This window comes from Tursiops truncatus, chromosome 16 (genome assembly GCF_011762595.2).
Source record: "Tursiops truncatus isolate mTurTru1 chromosome 16, mTurTru1.mat.Y, whole genome shotgun sequence".
Lineage (NCBI taxonomy): Eukaryota > Metazoa > Chordata > Mammalia > Artiodactyla > Delphinidae > Tursiops > Tursiops truncatus.
The window spans coordinates 69,035,222-69,056,020 of NC_047049.1; the positions used below are offsets into that span (position 1 = coordinate 69,035,222).

At 41.6% G+C, this 20,799-nt stretch overlaps 1 long non-coding RNA gene across 2 annotated transcripts; it reads right to left on the reverse strand.

Annotated features, from left to right (window-relative positions):
- Positions 1-1,245: 1,245 nt before the first annotated feature.
- On the reverse strand, positions 1,246-19,957 carry LOC141276689 (uncharacterized). 2 transcript variants are annotated; one of them, XR_012326621.1, is made up of 6 exons: positions 19,821-19,957; positions 10,372-10,929; positions 9,981-10,107; positions 3,593-7,042; positions 2,320-2,403; positions 1,246-1,399 (listed from the first exon to the last, which is right to left on the reverse strand). It is a non-coding gene; the product is annotated as an uncharacterized lncRNA (long non-coding RNA). The 2 variants fall into 2 exon arrangements; XR_012326620.1 differs by having other exon boundaries at positions 2,320-7,042.
- Positions 19,958-20,799: the final 842 nt, after the last annotated feature.

The following is a 20,799-nucleotide window of genomic DNA, read 5'->3' on the forward strand; positions in this document are numbered from 1 at the left end:
CAAAAAACTGTTACACTACTTATTTCTGTGAGAAATGATGTTCTCAACAGCAGCAAACCAGATGCTGAGGCAGGTATAAGGCTCTTAACTATCATTCATAATCCCAAATTTCAATATTTTGGATTTATCAAATCAGTCTTTTCATTCTAACTTGTTGACTTTATAAACGATAAATGTTAAAATTAGGACTATTTCTTGCTTGCTGTTTAAATAAATTTATACTAGTGAAATACTCTTAAAACCTAATTTATACGCTGGAGTTCTACGTATGATTTCATTAACAAAATATTTAAAGTTTGAAAGCTGTGGAATAGGATAATCTCTAAAATTCCTTTAAGCTCCATCAAATCTACAATTTTGTTGACCTAACAACATAACCCGGATTTATAGGATAACTGCCAACTTCCCACTTTACTTTGTACTTGGAGCAAGTTTTTGAAGCAAGAAGAAGATGGAAAAAAATGGCTGAGTGTGGAGGAGGGAAAATTCAGCTGCACTTACTTGAAACCAACACAGCCCTTCTAGAGAATACACTAAAGAACCAGTGGCCAGCTTTAATTACCATTTCCTACAGTGAATTAGGAAATGGATTCCTCTTAGTGGGCCGTATCTGTCTCTTGTAAAGAACTCTAATTCAGATGGTCACATGGAAATAAAATGGCATCCAGGGGCTGTTTTGAACTGTACCAAACTAAATTCTACTGTTATCAAACCCAAGCCCTAAATTTCAAACTGTCAGTGTATAAGTATATGCTTTTTGTTTCCTTTGAATTTGCATAAACTCTAGTAATTTTTTTTTTTTTGGTTGGTAACAGTGTTTGTGTTAAAATCACACCTTCTTTTGATTTCTTGCATGCATATAGGCTTTCTCCTGCTTGTGGACATAAGTGCTTTTATCTCACTCTGCAATCAGTCACAAGCCAGGGTGGAGGCAGGGAATGTTTGGTACAATATTTCCTATATAAACAGTTTTGCTGTAAAAGGAACAATATGGCTCTAATTTTGATGTATGATCAGTTTAGAAATGTGCAAACGCATTTGAATATACATCCTGTACATGACAACAGCAATGTGAAATTGATACACAAAAAGATTTTTTTTTGGCTCTAGTGATTTCCCTAGCCCTCCCCCAACCAGATAATATCAGCTTCATTTGTAAGCTTTTAAGTGAAAATGTCTGCTTTGATAGCTTTCCCAAATTGATAAAAATATATGCAGTCAAATAGAATTTCTTTTAATGGTCAAGTTGTCCCCTGGCATACACACTCTATCTTAGTCTGAATACAAATAAAAGCAGCCCAAATTGAAGAGGATTTAAAATTTTCCAATGTAGCTTGAAGTAAAATTGGAAGTGGCAGTGGTAGAGACACAGCTCAGGGATATTCCAGATGTATTTGTTCTGTGTGAGAAAAAAGCACTGGGTTATTAGGTCCTATTTGACTGGGCCAGGTGGGAGGAGCAGCTTTTTCCCTCTGGCTGGTTACAAGCGGCCCAGGTGCGGGTTAGCCTTGACCCGGCAGCCTAGTGGTGGTAGTGGTGCCTTTGCTCTTCGCTCTCTTTCCCACAGTACAACTCTGGGGTTGAACAATAGCAACTCAGTGAATGCAGTTGTAACTTGGCCACTGGAAGTTTCTATTATTGAACATTGATCCTTTCTTAAAAGGTACAAGTATCACCATAATCCTACCACCTAATTACAGTACTATTTACTGTGAATTTACTAAAGACCAGAATGTACGGATACCAGCTAAACCAACCTCTGAAGTTGATACTACTATTAATATCCCTATTTTTCTGAAAAGGAAACTAAGGCTTAGAGACACTATGTAATTTAGCTAAGACAATATATTTAGGAAGTGGCCTAGCTGGGATTAAAGCCCAGTTTAAGAGCTAATGTTCTTAATTTCAAACTGTATCTCAGCCCTAATGCATGAAAATTATTTTTCCATGTTTTTGTCTTTGTACATACATATGCATAAATTTTCTTATGTGAAATTGGAGGGAACACACACACAGATACTGTAATACAGCAAATTGAAATATTGGAATATTTGAAATATTTTAAAATTATCTTAAGAATATTTTGCTATTGCTTGTATAGTCTCCATTACTATGATTCTGTCATTTCTAATGGCCGCAAAGTTCATATTAAAAGTGTATTTACTGTGTGATTTCAAACTCTATGGCAGGCATTTCGTTATTACGTACACTAGGCATTTTGTTCTTCCCCCACCAAAAAAGGAAATTATTAGATGTATGTATCATCATCTCCATTTTACAGATATGGAAGTTGAGGGTCATCAGATTTGAGTAACTTACCCAAGATCACGCATCTGGTCAGGGTCTGGGCTGACTCCATAACCCGGCTCTTTTCACGATCCCGTAGCTGACTTCAGAAACCAGCTAATCAGAAATCAGAAGTTAACAGATCAAAATGTCCAACACTTGGGGCACGGATAGGTATCATGTCCTTTGTGGGCAATAAATTTACTATGTTGATAGCAGCTGAATGTAAAAATGAGCACTGATTTTCTTCCCGATGAAAGAAAGCTTATCCTGTGGACTACAATGATAGGAGCTGTGCTTGGGTGGGTGATCCAGTGGATCACAATGGATTTGGGCAGATCTATCCAGGCCCAGCAATCTGTCAAGCAGTATAAGTTTACAGGGTCTGGGTGTCAGGTCTCCTGGGGTCTGCTCTGGGGAGAGAAGGCCATGAGACGGGGAAGGAGGCCGCTTCATTTGCGGTGTGTGTGTGTGTGTGTGTGTGTGCGCACGCACACACGGATGGGAAGTCCCCATCGCCACCAGACACAACTTGGAGATTCTTTTTCTACAAATGCCAAGTACTAGCCATCTTTTTCTCATCCCTTCCCCTTTCCAGTTTCTTCTCTATCTTAAGGCAGGCGTCTTCATCAGGGCAGGCTATTAGAAGAAAAATACCACAGATTGGGCAGTTTAAATAGCAAAAATTTATTTCTCACAGTTCTGGAGGCTGAGAAGTTCAAGATCAAGGGGCTGGTAGATTCGGTGTCTGGTGGGAGCCTGCCACCTGCTTCATAGACAGACAGCTGGTCCTCATCTGGCAGAGAGCAGAAAGCCAGAGCAAGCTCTCCTGTCTCTTCTTCCAAGGGCACTAATCTCATCCATGAGAGCTCCACACTCATGACCCAATTATCTCCCAAAGGCTCCACCTCCTACACCATCACACGGGGCATTAGGATTTCAACATGTGGCTCTGGGGAGGGGGAACACATTTAGTCCACAACAGCAGGGTTTCCCACCATGTGCTGCGGCAATGACTGATGGTATACCTGAGGTAATTTTTAGGGATGCCCAGGTGAAACATTTAAAAAATTTTAATCGTCATGTACTTAATTTATATATATTTGAAAATATATATAGAAGCACATTAAACAGTGACTTCAACCAGTATTATTGCTGAGGATGAATCTAAATTAAAATAAAAAAGTGAATCATTTAAAGAAAAATGTTAGAAAAAAAAATATGGGTGGTACTAGGATGTGCAAGAATCCTGAAGGTGGTTGATGAGGGAGGGAAGTGTGGGGCAATACTGCTTAAAACATGTTACCTCCTTCCCTCTCTTCTCATGCTGCACTGCGGGCCTAGTCTGTTACTCCAGCACTATGCTTTCGTGATCTTTCTGGCTGGAACCCCGTCTCTCTTGCCCTTCGAATCCACCACTCCTCTGCCTCAGCACCTGGCGCAGTGCTCAGCACAGAGTAGGAAGTTCAGCTGGGACCCTCAGTCTCTCTGCTTGTCACATGTCTGTCCAGCAGCTCAACCTCTGGCCAGCCCCTGGGCTCTACCTTCCAGCAGCCAGTTCTGAGATTCAGGGCTCTCGAAGTCTGATCTTCTGCTAAGAGAAGGGAACAAGGGACAGAAATAGAACAAGATATCTTGAACACAGATAAAAGGCTTTTTGATATTTGCATGAGATATGCTTCTTAAAGAGGAACTATTTTTATAGTATTATCTATAAGACATTATAGGCAAAAATTAATTTTCTAAGTCTTTATAGTTAAAACAGTCTGTGCACAGAAGGAATTTAAATTCCTCTTTTAATAAAAAACCATGCATTGTCCTGCAGGCAAGGGGCTAGGCTGTTTTTTTTTTTTTAAATGTGATTATTTTGTGATTTCTGATACCAGGAGAAATTTGTAAAATGCTATAAAGACTGCTGCGCTTACCTCACTGCATTCCACACTGTGTCCATGCTTCTTCATAAAGGATTATTTGGGGGGCGGGGAAAATGGCAGAAATATTACAATATAGCAATTCAATAAAGCATTGTAAAACCATAAACTACAGCAAGGATAGGAACTAAAGCTTTTTAGGTGGAGGAATTAAAAATAGGCAAGGCAGGATGAACTGCCTGAGCTAAATGAACAGGAGGCCAATAATTGAGCTTAGAACTAAGGGTTGAACCAAAGGCATTTGAAGTGTTAATTTATTAAATAACCCTTTGCTTTCATGGCTTACAATAAAAAATATTTGTGGTCAGGAAAGTTAGGAGACAGGAAGTTGAAGTCTTCTAAACCCATTTCTATGCTTGGAATGAAACCAAACCTTTATCCAATCATAAACCTTACATGTTTATGTGCCCGGGAATGGAGAGGGGGAGAGAGGGGAGCAGCATTTGATTTAAGGAACCTCTTTTCGCCCTGGGTTTCGGTCCTAGCGGGGTGTCCTCACGCAGCTTGGAGGAGACGGCTGTCTCCCCTGCCTCTCCCCTGCCTCGGTCCACAGCACCCACCCCCTGAGCTGGTGGGCACGTACTGGCTCAGTTTCCCCGCTTTGGTGAAAACTGACAGGGAAGTAGGGAACGGCTTAATGATCACAGCTGAACTGGATCTTTATGAAAAGGATCCTTTCCATCCTAGAAATCTGAGCCATTGAAAATAGTTTCGATCCAAGAGGGTGACTACCCAACTGTCCACACAGGCCGGCTCGAAAGGAGACTGGGTCAGATGACTTAACATTACCTGTCTTGAACACGATGCCTTGAAAACAGAGGGCTTGAGAGCAAGCCATTGCCCTTAGGCTCTTTTTACCGGTGCGGCATCCTGGTCTAGTCTCCGTGAAAAATGTGATGGGAAATACCCTTAAGGGCCAGGACAAAAATATGAATTTCTTACACAGCTGGATATTTCTAATATCTTTATTTGATGGATGAAGAAACCGAGACCTTAGGTAGTAAAATGATTTGCTGCGGTGTGTATCCACTGAGGAAGGAGACTCTCTGAGTCCTCGTTGAGAGCAGAGTGATTTTGAGAAAGTGATTTAACCTCTCGAAACCTCAGTTTCCCCATCCTTAAAGTGGGGTTAACGATAGTTTGCACTTCCATGGATTGTTTATAAATATCTGAGTTTTCAATTCCCAGTCCAGGGCTGAATGTGGTATAATTCTTCCTTCTTCACAAGGTGCTACCTCTTTTTCCAAAGCTTAGAAAAGGAGTGTTTATAGGTTTGGCATGATCTGCTCACTCTTCACCCAGTGACCCGGGGCAAGGTTGGCCAGAGGTGATACAGGAATAAAAGGGGAGAGTTAAGGAACTTAAATCTGCAAAGTGAGTACTCTGTATCAGGCACTTTACATGCATCGTCTTATTTATTTTCTGAAAAAACAAAAAGAACATTTAGGAGATGGGGCTTATGATTCTCATTCTCAGTTAGAGATACTGAACTTCCAATAGGTTATGTGATATAACTGAGGCGGCATAGTCGGGGCACACCAGGTCCCAAACCAGGCTGCTCTTGTCTCCAAGGTCTAGGCTTTTCCACCTGTACTGCATCACCTTTGGTGGTAGAATGGAGGTGCTGGTGGTGGAGGGAGAGAAGGTGCAAGAGGGGACCAGGAGGGAGTACCCGTGGGCATCAGGCACTGCCCCAGTGGCCTGAGATTTCGTCTCCATTAGCTACCAAGAAAGGTACCTTGTGAGTCAGACCTCCTGACATACAAGGATCATTTGGATTCCATGTTCAGGTCCTGGGGGTGACGCCCTGGAGGCTACAGGAGTCTATACACATGTGGGGATTTATGGAGCACCACCTGGAGGCCTGGTTTAGATGTTTTATGAACACGGCTCTATTTAGCTCTCACACTGGCCCAGTGAGGTAGGCATATGGCAAATTGACATTTAGACGTTAAGTGGCTTGCAGTGCCAAGACTCAAGGTGGTGTTTCAGTTACTTCATCCCATTACCTCCACACAGTGTGAGGGAAGAGCTCATGGTGGGAATGAGACAGCACAGTGCTCAGGAGGTCCATGTTGTGAGTTTGGTCTTTTGGGCGAACTGGATTGGCCTAGAGGGAAACTCCTTTTAATGCTTATAGGCGTCTTCTCCCTTTTGCTGGAACACAGCACATCAGCCATGGACCGGGGACATTTAAGAGAGTGGGGAGGTTTGGGCAGGACTTGGTGACAGTCGCCATGGCTGTGTAGCGAGGGGGCTTTGGAATCAGTCATTCCTGGCTTGAGTCCTGACCTCTGCCTAAATCTACATGCTGGGTGTGATTTACTTAGTGGTTCTAAGCCTGTATCCTCTATGGTAAACGGTAATCATGATAATACTCATTTACCTCATGGGGTTGTTTTAAAGATTAAATGAGAACTTGTTCGTAAGGAAGTAGCAAACTAGGGGCAGGATGTAGCCCATGGGTGGAACACCTTGCAAGGTGTTCAAAAATGTTTTAAGTCGTTGCCAACTGAAAAAAATTTTGAGATATCACCAAAATATCTATCTATGTATCTATCTATCATCTATGTTCATCATTTCCTTCCCCAAATATGAAATTCATGATGCAAAGATTTCTATGAAAATTCAGAAGATCTGGCAGCAAAGGACGCTTGTTCCCACGAGGTAACAATGAAATCGAGGTGAACAGCAGCCACTACCTTAGAAAGAACAGGTATTTTCTGGTTTTCCTCAACGGACTGCACGCCCTACAGTCCGCTTTGCTCATCTGGTCCCTGCGGACTTCACAGTATAGAAGCTGGCAGATAGTAGCAGTGTTGTGCCTGGTGGAGAGGGACATACAGAAAGCAGCAGAGTCAGCATTTGAACCCTGGCAGTCTGACCCCAGGGCCAGCAGGATCACTCACTTTGCGCTACGGCCTCACTATTCAAGTGTGGTCCACAGACCAGAGTCCAGCATCACCTGGAGCTGTGAGACAGGCAGTGTCTTGCCACCACACCCCCGACCCTGCCCCGCCCCACCGCTAAAGCTACTGAATCCGAATCTGCATTTTAATGAGCTCCCTGTGTGACTCATATGCACGTGCAAGTTTGAGAAACGCTGCTCTGTAGTTCTTATTATTGACTGAACATTCGGACATTCAGCTTTATAGGTAAAGGCTACTATGTAGTAAATGGAACACGGGCCTGGGAATTGAGAATGGAATTCAGGTATATTTGCCTTGTGACTTTGATCAAGTCTACTCTGGGCCTCATCATCTTTCTCTGTAAAATGAAAGGACGGAGCAATATTTATATTCTGCATTTCACAAAAACGCTTCTGAACGGTATGGCTTCTGGTCAAGTGCCTCCAATACAGTGCTGGATGCTGAGGCTACACAGTCCGATGAGGTCTAGGCAGCTCAGGCCTGCCCTCTGGGGCCCCTCTGTTCGGTCCACCAGAGAGACAAGCAAATTAACAATTAAAGCACAAGCCCAGGTCGTACCCGATGCTAATACTCTGTGATACCCAAACAGCATCTAAGATGCACTAAATGGTCCCCAGCGTCATGACCCAGGTAAAAGAGTCTGCACGTGTGTCAGAGCAACTCCCCAGCACAAGACACACACTCAGTGAAGAAATGGGCCAGCCGTGTTTATAGCTCGGTGGCTGGGTGCAGCTCCCGGGGGAAAAACGTATGTTGGACCAACACTCAGTAAAGAATGTAGATCCTACAGACCTTTATTTATTAACATTTCTCCTGAGGGGAGAATGCCTTTCAATTTCATTAAAAAAAAAAAAAAAAAGACCTCTGAGCTAGCACTGAATTATAGATACTGCTAATTTGGTTCAATTATTTTGCTCATTATGGGCAAAAACACAAGTGACATTACAGACCCAGGACTGAGGAATCAGGTCCCAGATTACTCTTGTGAAAATACAAGTGGGATTTAAAAATGTATCAAATAACTAGCTGTCACACCTGATTAATACCACCCAATCTAAGAGAAGCGGCTGTTCTATCTTCTAAAACGTCATTAAAATATCAAAAATAAAGAGTTCACGTAATTAAAGAAACATTATTTTGTTCACACAGCCTGAAAAAATGTGATTAGGCAGCAGTTCTGAAATGGAGATATGCAATCAGGTAGGCGTGTGTATACCAGCTCAGAGCTGATACTGCTGGTTGTGTAAAATGTTGCCTCGTAATGGGCTGCGTTAGGGCAGACGCTGGGGAAAGAAAGAGATGGAGGTGGGGACGCATGGTTCATTTGCTCTGAAGTCGCAAGGGTGGAGTTTTTTTGTTTCAAAGCCAAAATAGCCCCGTTTTATCAAATAAGCTATCTGGGTTACATTTCCTGTCAGCAAAGCGACAGGATCTGCATTGACGCTTGGGTTCCAAATAAGACTGATTTAGTTATTCTGTCACTAAACACAAGCTAAATTTCCATTCAACAAAAACAAGAATAATTGGTTTGGTTTCAGAAAGACAAGCAATCATTTTTCATTAGCATGTGCGGGAATGAAGCATGCTGTTGGTCGTTAATGCATGTGCACAATGATGCCAGGGGATGGACACGCAAACAACACTTAGCAATCATTTTCTGGGAAATACTTTTCTTAAAGTTAGGGGCTCTGTATATAACTGACTCTCTTAACCCACATATCTCTGTTGGCTTAGGTCATTGGGCAAAAATAAGTTCCTATTTGTTGTGTCTTGTTCAAGGTAGGCACTCAATAAATGCTGGCTGAATTAATTTGCAGGCGTATGAGTAGAAACTGGTGTGAGGAAACACCGTTTTCTTGGAGTTCATGGGCTGTACAATTTAGCCTTGGAAATAGAGAGTGACAAGATATACTGATGCTTCATAATTGAAGGCCTGGTTGGAGTGTGCAGCCAGCCTTGTCCAGGTAATGAATTTCTGGAGAGAAGGCACTGAGATTTTTCTCAGTCCTTGAGTTTTCTGGCACTGGTCAATAACCAGCTATTTTTGGTATGTGAGTGAGACATTTCATGAGGAATATTCACTCAAGCAGTGTGTCTACCCAATGCCAAAGCAAATGGTTGAAAAGTGAAAACTCAGTCAGTCACATGACTGATTTGATCCTGGTTGCACTGATTTCACAAGTGGTTTGTAGGAGTCTGCAAATCCCAGACAGGATCTGTGATGGTGGCCAGGCATTGATTGGTGGCTCCCTAAACAGGAATAAGAAATATTCCACCCAGCCCTAGCTCCAGAGGGAAGGTCAAATCTTGACAGTGCCTAAAGGGAGCTGGAACTCAAGTTAGGGCAGTACTTGGACAATGGAAACCCAGCCCACTGGACTAGTGGTCTCCAAAGAGGGATGTGGGAAGGAAATATTAGAACTCTTCATATTAAGTTTTGGTCTCATTCTTTTTGCTTTCTGGTTGTATATATGTGTGTGTGTGTGTCTGTGTGTACTTTCAACTACACATATCTGAAAGTGCAGCAAGTATAAAATTTACAAACAAGTAAATATACATTTATTAGGGACGCATCAAGAGTTTTTCTAATAATGGAGTGAAACAACAGAAACAGTTTAGAGGTACTGTACTTGGTCAAGCCCCGTGAGGGCAGGGGTGATTACAGTTTTATTTATCTCTGTATACTGTTTCCAGCACCACACACAGAAGGCATTTTTTACACCATAAGCTCCCTGAAAGCAGGCTCTCTCGTTGTTGCTTTATATCATTCCCCAAGAACCTGAGTCCTTAGAATTTAGTAGGTGGTCAAAAAAAAATTTTTTTAAGTGAATACCTGCAAGATAAGTCAATTGTCCCCATAGAAGATTTTATCAAGTTTTTCTTAAACAGTTGAGGATCTCTACCCTGTGAGATCTTTGGAGGCATTTTGCATATTTTGAATGATCTATTTGTCCAAACACCTGAAACAGTAAAAAAATGCTGTTGTTTTTTTTTACATATGATCTGCATGTTGTCAGCATTCCCTTTCTCTTTAAACTGTAAACCAGATTTATTTTTAGGCAATCCTGATTGATCGATGCCCAGATTTAAATTATGGCACTAATTTACTTTTGACATTAAGATTCTTCACTTTGAAGAAGAAGGAGCACCATAAAATCCCTTTGAATAAAGAATATATATCTATACAATAAAGTCTGACTAATAAAAAGTAAATAAGTACTCACATTTTCAGGAATATTCTTCTGTATTGTGTGAGGCAGACCTTCAGAGTTCTCTAGTGTAATAGTATACCTTGATTGGAGAGAGAAGCAGAAAGACTCACAGAGATCACTTAAAATCTCATGGTACGGTTTAGAGACTTGTGCATGCGTGTGTTGGTGTGTATTTCCCCTTATCCACATTGTAAACAGGTTAATCTCATGACTACTGAGAACAGCAAAGTATAGAGTTAGGAAATCCCAAATTCTAATCTTAGCTGTGCTGTTTATTAGCTATAATTTGCCTAAAGTAATATTATGGAGTCTTAATTTACAGTAATTATTTCCAATAATACCTCCTTAATAGGCATATGGATTAAGACTCTCTTAGTTTGTAAAAAAAAGGAGTTGATTTGCTCATGTGAGTGACAAGTCCAGATCAGTGGCTTCAAGCCCCGGTGTGTCTGCAGCTTCTCCAACGTCACGACGCATGTCTCCCCTCTCTTAGCTCTGCCTTCCTCTTCCTTGGCATCGTTGGGAGGCTCAGGTGGGCAAATGGTTGTAGTGGTTCTGGCAGTACATTTCCTGGGGAAGAGAATGTACATCTATCTTAGCAGCCCAGCTACGTTTTTCTTTGCCTCTCACTGGCTCATTTGGTCATGTGCTCATCTCTGAAGCAACTGCTGTGTCTTGGGCAATGTGAGATGGCTTCAGTCTTGGTGAGATGCCCATTCACTGCTATGTGCTATTAGCAGCGCTTACTCCACCCAAATCACTTGGTCTTGGTGTAAGGGGTGGGTGGCTCTACAAAGAATAACTGGAGTAAGGTTATAAGATGAAAGAAGAATGAATGCTAGTAGGAGGCAAAATACCGACTGTCTACCATGGCCAGTTTGTGGGAAGGTCAAATGAGGTCACATATGTAAAATGCATAGCATGTAGACAATCAGTAAATGATTACAAGTGGATGATCAGATGAAGTCAATCTCAAGAAATGAGACTCCGAAGCAGGACAGGTTTGAGATCAAGCACACAAGGAACCTTACTTACCTGGAATAAATTAGTTGAGTGCACTAAACAGGGGGGAGAGGTGGGAGGGCCTGACCTGGAGGGGGAGAAGACAGAGGGCAAGAAGGAAGGAGTTAAGGCAGCAAGACTAAGGGACTGCTCAGATGTATGGAATTAGGGATAGGGAAACAAGTCAAGTGTATGACAAATATTGGGGTGCATGTGAACCTGTTCCTTTAGCAACAAAGTTAAGAGGAAAAGAAAACAAGTGAAACTGGCTAGTGCCATCAAAAAGGGAATAGCTGACTATACAATGTTGTTTCCATATGGCAGGCTAAACTTACTCTGAAGAAGCAAACATAATATTTTGATAAATATTTAATGGTTGGGAACACGCTCCTGATATAGGAAGTGAAAAAAGCAGGCTATAAGACAGAAGAGCATTATTGATCCCCATGTATGTAGAGTTAGTTATGGAAACATTTGTATTATATAGTTCCAGATGACTTATCGCACAGTGTTAACCATGTTTATCTTTGAACTGAGGGAGTGTTTTCCATTTTTAAAAACAACAAATTTGTAATACTTTTCAAAATTAGAGGGAAATAAATGGTACATTATAAAAGAAAACCAAAACATCTGTTTCTGATAGACATTGACCTTCCGGGGAAGACGTTCCCAGTGAAGATGAGCAACTGGGCTGGGGGCTTGGATCAGAGCGTCGGGAAGGAGTGTCCACTTCTGGTCTAAGACACTGGTGGGTGAGAACGGTCATTCATACCACGGCTTTTGAAGACGGGCCACTGGGAAAGACTAATGCCTGAAGTATCTAGCCCACTGAAGCCTGATGTCCGCCACTTGCTTTTGGTTAAGCAAGAAGCTCCCAAATACTCAAAGGCCCCGAAGTCAAAAGACGTGGATGTGAAGCTTCGTTCACTCTGTGGTTTACAAGCAGTGGGACTGCGGGAAAATCACTTATCTTCTCCAAACCTCAGTTTCCTCATTTCTAGAACGGGGTGAATACCACCTGCCCTGCCTAACTCATGAGGTTGCTGCAGGATTCAGGAGATGATGTGAAAGGGCTTCCTTAAGGGTAAAATGTTGTCCACCTCTGAGCTACCTTTACCTCTGTCTTGTGACATTTTACATAGCTCAGTACCACTTTCTCTCCCCAAGATGGTCTCCTACCCATGGTGGGTACTCGTAAGCTCATTTCATGTAAATAAGTTTACAAATAAATCTATGAATGCACTCACCCACATCCCTCACTCACTCCCCACACCAATATTGACAGAGTGTATCACATATTCCTACTGAGAAGCATGGAAAACTGTGTTTTTCTTCTTTCCCCCAGTGATACCTGCTGGCCTACACCTCACATTTGGTTTAATGCACCAGAGATTATAAAATTCAAAAGGTCACGTGACGGCAAACAAAAAGAGGCACCTTTAGATGAGCTTTGTTTCTCCTCAAGTTCTCCCCATCTCAGTAAATGTCACCATCACCCACTCAGTTTCTCAGAACCTTGAGGTCTTTCTTGTCTCTTCAATCTTCCTTCACACTTTACATCCACCCATCAGCATTGGCTCTCCATCCTGAATCTGACCACTTTTTCTCATCTCCGCTAGTTCTGCCCAAGTTCAAACCATTATCGTCTCTTTCCTAGAACACTGGGTTAACCTCCTAAGAGTTTTCTCAATTCTATTTTTAATCCCTGACAGTCTGCTATCACACAGCAGCCAGAGTGATGTTTAGAAAAACATTCCCCTCTCAGAACCCTCTACTGACTGTACCTCAGGATAACCAAGTATGGATGAGAAAGTTTCTCTTTATAAAAGTATTTCTTTTACTAAATAAAGAAGCAATGATAGGATTAGAAAAGTACCACTTAAAAACTCTCTAGTGAAAAAACATGTCTAGGTAACAATCATCAATGGCTGCTAAGATCAGACAAAAAAGAGACAACCTTACATCATGTGTGGATGTACATACTACCACCTATGAAGTTTTCCTCCCAAAATATTAAACCTGAATCAAATTTAGCTTCTACAGCTCACTGCCAATTTATAAGAAATACAAGGGATAGAGGTACACGTTACATGACACAACGAGAAAGCGTTTAGCAGACAATGGGAAATGCTACAGGACAAATAACGTGGCTACTTCAGTAAATAAATAAGCAAGGGTGGAAGAAAGAGGGGGACAAACTTGCACCTGTTTGTCCAGGACTTTCCTGGTTTTAGTACTCAAAGTCTAGCATCCTGGAAACCCCCCCAGTCCTACGCAAACTGGGATGTTTGCTCACCCTCTGCACTGGTGGAGGGAGTGGGGGTGAAGGACCCTAGAGATTAAGAGTCTTATGAGACAGATATATGGACTTTATATGGATCTTACTTAAATGAAAATCGTGGAGGGAGAAACTTGATGAATATTTGATGATATTAAGGAATTATTTTTGTGTTTTAGGTATGATTATGATATTATGATCATGCTTTGTTTTTTTAAAAAAAGAGCTATCTTTTAGAGATATATGCTGAAACATTTATATATAAAATGACATGATACCTAGGATTTCTTTTTGTATAATATCGGGGTTTGGGACATAGGTTTATATGGAATTAGGCCATCTGAGTTCACGATTGTTACAGCTGGGTAATGAGAATATGGGGATTTTTTAGGCTCTTTTCTCTAGTTTTGTAAATGTTTGAAATTTTTTATAATGAGACATCAACATGCAAACCAGCAAACCCAAAATCCCCTCCAATGGCTTCCCTCCACATTCAGAAGACAGGTCGCACTCTCTCGCGTGACGGTCAGAGCTCTGAGTGGTCCGACTCCTTCATCCTCTCCCTCACACACTCCCCTCCCCCAACACTGGCCCTCCAGACTTGTTCCCTGTAGCCTTTGGTGTTGGCTCTTCTCTTTGTCTACGGCTCCTCCCCAGAGTTCACCTCCTACATGCCTTTGCTCAATTCCTACTTCTTCCCTGGGCAGTCGACAGAGGAAAGGAAATTGCCTTTCCCTAATTGTATTAATCATGCCTTTTATTTTCTGTATTTTAAAATGCCTTTGATATGCAGGCCAACCAACCCGAGTCAGATCCCCACCCACCTCCTTTTGTCAAGTTCCTATCCTCTCAGACACTATCCCCTGCCCTAAGTCACCCAGGGCCAGGTAGTAGAGCACCCCTATAGGCCAGAGCCCACCAAAATTATTCAAACTATGCAACCCCAAAACTGCTCAGTTGCTTATCCTGCCTCACACGTTCCTTCCCGCTAAAATCACAAAGAAGTCTTTTGCCACTCTTTCCCCTTGCTGCGTCTGCCTCCTGACTGAGGCTGGAGCTTCTCTGCGTGGCCTTCCATGGTGTGGTGTGCCCCTTCCTCTTGGAAACTGTGAGTGGCAAACTACCTTTTCAATGACAACCATATCCTGATTTGTTGGCCTCACCATACCTGAATAATAACAAAATCCTGGGTACATCGCAAATACCAACCCCTGTCCTCTTTCTCCTTACTCTGCTTTACTCTTCTCTAGAGCATGTATCACTTCCCAAAAGCATTACTAGATGTTTATTTATTTATTATTTATCTCTGTAGGTACTTGAGAGTAGAAACCTAGGCTGTTCTGTTAATCCCTTGATCCCCAGAACCTAGAATGGTACCTGTTCCATAGTATTTACTCAGTAAATATTTGTGAGGCAAATAAGTAAGAGAAGAAACCCCATTTGCTGCTTAAGTAAATGGAGGTTTGGGAAGGGGGAGAATGCTTTGCAGGGAGTTTGAGGCACTTCCCCCTTAATGAATATCATGGATGTTTTTCTTTTTCCCAGTGTCAGGACAGAGAAGGTATGATCTCTGATTGACGGCACTTGACGCAGAGCAGACCTTGACCTCGGGAGATAGCAAACCTTTAAGTTTTTAAGTTCTGAATCCCAGTTTCAGTACTTACTAGCTATATAACTAGTTTTCTCATATTGAAAGTGGAAATATAATTGAGAATGAGGGAGTTAAGGCCAGGAAAGTTCTTGACAGAGGGCCTCGCACATGGTAGGTGCTTAATGGGTGGTAGTTTTTATTACTAGGAATGTTATCTGCTACCCTGCTTGTTCTCTTCTTTTTTTGTTTTGTTTTGTTGTTGTTTTTTTTTTAGTTTTTTTGTTTTGTTTTGTTTTTTTGTTGTTTTGTGGTTTTTTTTGTTTTGTTTTTTGTTTTTGTTTTTTGTTCTCTTCTTGGGTCATAAAAAAAAAAAAAGTAGGAAAACGACTTCAGGAAAAGGCAGGCCTAGCAATTCTCTTTATTGGTCAGAACACAATTGGAATATGGTCTCCTTAATCTATTTGTTGACGTGGATCCAGGGCAGGGCCTTCTGGATGGCAGGCAGTCTAGAAACCGTATCACGTGAGAGAGATGGTGGACATATTGGGAGGGCTCAGCCCCCCCAAAATAAGACCTCAAGGAGCTATTACAGATGACTTTTAGCAGATGATACATGATCGTGTAGAAGAGATATATTTTGGGGAGATCCTCCAAGGGGAGGCCAGGGCTCATAACTTACCTGAGCTCACACCTGGAGCTGCCCTGTTACAGAAGGGGCAGCCTCCAGCAGACTGCAGCTCTCTGAGGCAGGGTCATGTCTGTCTGAACCTCTACTGCACCCCCAGGGTCCAACATTGATCCCTGTTATAATGGCACTGAATGAGTATTTGTCTCATAAAGGAGTGAAGCAGACACTGGACAACCACTTAATGATTCCAAGGTCTTTTGCAACCCAGCCGTAACTTTCTGTGGTTCTACCCCAACCCAGCCAGCTTTAGATTATGTTCAACTCTCTAGCTCTCAGTTAATGACCTGTTTTAGCTCATCGTATTTTTTTGTTAAAAGAATCCGATAAATATGGGTTTCTCTTAGATAAACATCACTAACAATGTACTCCTATGCATTGTCTTCAAACTACAAACACAGAGATACCTCTTAAATTGTCTACTGATATTTGGGATTCATGAGGCTTTGTCTCACGTAAGTAATTGTCAAGGAACAAATGGAAATACAAGCCTGTCAGAACTGCAAGGGATTTATATGGTCATTAGTTCAGCTTCATATGATACTTGAATCCCTTCTATAATATCCCTGCCAAGTGGGTGTTCAGTCTGTGTTTGAACATCTTTAGTGATGGGAAATGCACCTCCCTTGAAAAGAGGTATAGCATTGGGTTTGAGGCCATGGACTTTGAGGTAATCCAGACCCTAGGTTCAAATCCCAGTGCCATACTTACTAGCTCTGTGTCCTTTGGAAGTTATTTGGGCCTTTGTTTTCTCATTTGTGAAGCACGAAAATAATGTTGCCTATGTCACAGAGTGATTGTGAACTTTAAGTGAGATATAAAATGGTTGCGACGTTGCTTGGCACATGGCAAACACCCAATAAATGGTAGTTCTTTTGTTTTTTGAGGCAGAACTATTTATTAGATTGACTATACGAAAAATTTCCCTTCTATAGGTGAAGTTTGTCTTCCTTCTTCTGGAAGGTCAAATAGGTGTACAGTCTAACGCCATCTTTAACTGACTGATAGTGGCTTTCTGGAGACCAATGCTTAAAATACTCTAAGGCTTTCTCCAATAGGAAAGAAAGACAAGATGACTTAGTGATGCCAGCCACGGTGCAAGAATTGGGAAATGTTGGAGGGGGAGAGGTAGAGATTTTGTGAGTGAAAACATTTGGGCAGTTCACGGGACAGGTCTGTCTTTCTTCCCCCTTGGAATCCTACAGAATGTTTCTGTTATCTCACGTCCCAACTCTTCTCATCCCATGAGCCCTGCACCCAATACTTACATTTTTCCTGTTCTGTTGCTGACTGGCTGTTCTCACATAAGTGATGCCCTTCTTACTTAGAGAGCAGAAACAAGTGCCAAGAAGCTGTCAGAAAGCCCTTGCTTTTTAACCAGTTCATCAAAGTCAACAATGACTTACTGAAAGCACAATATGAATAAGGAGAGGCCTGGTCTCACTTTTTGATGTAACAGAGTGACAATTAAACTTTGAATAAGGGAACATAAAGCTCTAGAACAAGACTCAAGCACTGAAACACAGAAACCTGCAGGCCTTCTGGTGTGGAGGCCAACAGCTCTACTTGCTTCAATGGCCCTCAAGGGCTTCATTATGTGATATCAGAGAACAATAACTGACACACAGAAGGTTGCCTAAGTCATCAGGAAAACAATACATTATAATCATTGTACTCTGTTTGAGGAAGCAGGGAAGTCTACAATGCTCTTTACAAAGGTTATCAACAATTAATTAAAACAAGGAAATACTATTGCTGAAAAGAAGCTTCTGAAAATTTTATTATGTGAAATACCCCATTCTCTGAAGATACTGCATAATTATACATGTTTTAACACCAACCACATTTAGATGGCATGTAGCATTTAAAAGCAGAAACTATTCAGTGCTGTAGAGATATTATAAATTAGACAGGAAATAAATATTGGGGGAAATAAAAAGTTCATTAGGAGAGATAGTAGATATTGATTTTATTTTCTTTCTACAAGCATTTACCAAGTGCTTTTCATAAGCCAAACGCTGTACTGGGTCCCAGGGGTGCTAATGGAATGAGATGTGGTCACTTGCTCAGAGAGTTCTTAGTCTAGCAGGAGAGACCAACATGTTAAAAATAACTGTAGCACAAATGAAGGAAAATAACTCTGCCCAGCAAAGGATGACAGGTATGGCAGGGAAAGCTAAAAGGAGACATAATACTTGAGTAGCGTATTGAAGGATAAGCAGGAATTTGCTATTTTCCAGATGTGCAAAGGGGAAGGCATCCCCAGAAATCACAGTTTTTTCTGTTGTTTAGCATCACCCTCAGCCATATCATCATAAAAGGAATAAAGACCCTGAAGAGTTTTGCTGGGAAAAAAATGGTATTGGGGAATGCTTATAGGAAGGAAGGAAATATTGGAAGTGAGTCTGAACCAAAAGGACAGAGAAAACCTAAAAATGTTTAAATACAAGAAAAGGCTAGAGAGGAAGCTGAATTTACATGGTAGAGTAAAGTATGTGTGTAGACCAAGTCAGGAGAACCACATTTTAGTGTGGTTCTAGCCCTGACCACTACGCTCTGATCTTGGATATGAGCTTTACAATATGCTGCAAGTCAGGGCCACCTAACTGCTTCTTCAGGCTTTTCATAAGGGGCTGAACCAGCTTGCAATTGAGTTCCTTCCACATCCCAAACGCCCCAATGCCCTATAAGACTCGAGAGCTTGGACAGAGACAGCACCTGGAACACAGTAGGTGCTCCAGTAAATTCAAAGGAATGACTTACACGGCCTTTAAGAGTTGGAGGCAACTTGTGCAGTCTTGTGAAAAGAATTGGAATGGCATTAGACAAATGTCTGATTTTGCGAGTGGCTGGTATTCTATAAACGGACTGGGGTTTGGAACTCAGAGGTGACTGGCAATGAGATGATGACACTAATGATAAGGCAAAAGGGAAATATCTGAGGATTTACTGACCTAGGAATGGCAAGAAGGAAGAGATCAAATATCGGTAGGAATGTCAACATTTGCGAACGTAAGGGGACTTAAGGAAGCGGCTTAACCTGCAGTACAGTGTTTAATTCTCTGTACTGACACTGTGGTCCTCATCCATGTCCCTGGGGGGTCGGGCTAGATTGGCCTCATATGGGACGATCAAGGGCTCTGTACACATTCAAGGAGGATGAGGAACCACATATCCACCTTGTCCTGCAGAACATTTACAGGACTTAGAGGGGAAGCGGGAGGCAGGCTATCATGCGCCTAATGGAGAGCATTAAACTTAACGCCAGCCACTAGCCCTTCCTACGCTTCTGATTATGTTTTACATTCTTCTTAACAATTTCTGCAACACCTTGGTAAGAACCTCATTTGACTGGTCCATGGGGATCGGCGGCAGTGTGTCACGGGGAGAGTCCCAGGAAACCAGCAACGATTTACGGATTTACAGTTTCGCAACACCACGCAGCACCCCATCCTCGGAAGCTCCCGCAGTTTTGAGAGGCAACAATTTTGTCAGGAATGGGTTCCCAGAGACCTGAGCAGAAAGAAGCCGTGGTACAGAAAGGTACCTCAGTGCAAGGAAAGGGGTGCCTTGAGGAACTGCTCATCTTACTATCATCACAGAGGCTTTGAGGGCATAGAAGTTAAATAAGGGTGCAAATACCAAGGTGGAAGTGAGTAACAATTACCCTCGAGCGCGACGCTTTCCCGTAAGTACCTGTAAAGAGTTTATGAACAAGGAATTTGATTAATTCATGTCAAGCTCTTTGACAAACGATATTGTCTCAACTGGTGCTAATAACGTAGGGTTTTTTTTTGCGGGGGGTGTTATATTGAAAACCAAAAAAGAGTTAAAACTACTCATATTGTCACCACTTTCTATTAACAATAATATGAAATTAAAAATGATGTTTCCATTCCACTTACCAAAAATAACGTCTCCACATTTTGCAGTGCATCTTTTCTGAGCTGTCCCTCTTCTCTCTCTCTCATTTCAACCAGTGCCTTACTAGTGGACATGTGTTTATTTATAAAAATTCTGTTGTAAACATTGCTGCAACAAAAATCCATGTGTATGATATGTATGCTTTCATTTCTGTAGGCTGGTTCCTAAAAAAGGAATTATGAAGTCAAAGGCTATGCACATTAAAAACTTTACTTTCCAAAAGGAGCTGGGTCAGTTAAATGCTCAATACCAGTATGTGAGAGCATCTATTTTTGCTACCTCTGGCACCACTTAAACAGTAACTCTCAAATTTTTCCATTTTTGCTGAATTGAAGGCTGAAAACCAGTACCTCGTTAGCGATTCAGTTTGTAATTCTCTGACAGCTAGAAGGTTGAACACTTTTCTGTGTTTATTGTACATCTGTATTTTCTTTTCTTCTAATTGCCTATTCAAATATTTTGCTCATATTTCTAGTATTTGTATTTTGAATTACTTTTTAGGAACTCATTCTATGTTCCATATTAACCCTTTATGAATTTTTTCTTCCAAAGACAAGTGACTTTCAAAGAAATGTTTAAGTAGCAAAACCTCTTATTCAAAGGAACTCTCATGCCAAAGCTCAATAAAAGCAATGAAGTGGGGCTGCAGAATGTGGTCTTTGAATACTATTGCTCACCAAAAATAAACGAGAGTTCTCTGGAAAACCGGTTAGTTCCAGATCTGGGGCAGAAAAGAAGCACCTAGGACATCTTGACATACTAGAGAAAACTTATCAAAGACTACAAATGTCCAAGAGCCAATCTGAGTCAGCTCCCACTGGACAAAGATGTGAAAATGTGAGAATCAAGAAGGACATTAACTGCAATGAATTAAAACGCATCGAATTGTTCGAATCCACGGGTTTATAAATATACTTTAAAAAGTTTTGATTGGGTCTTCCCTGGTGGCGCAGTGGTTGA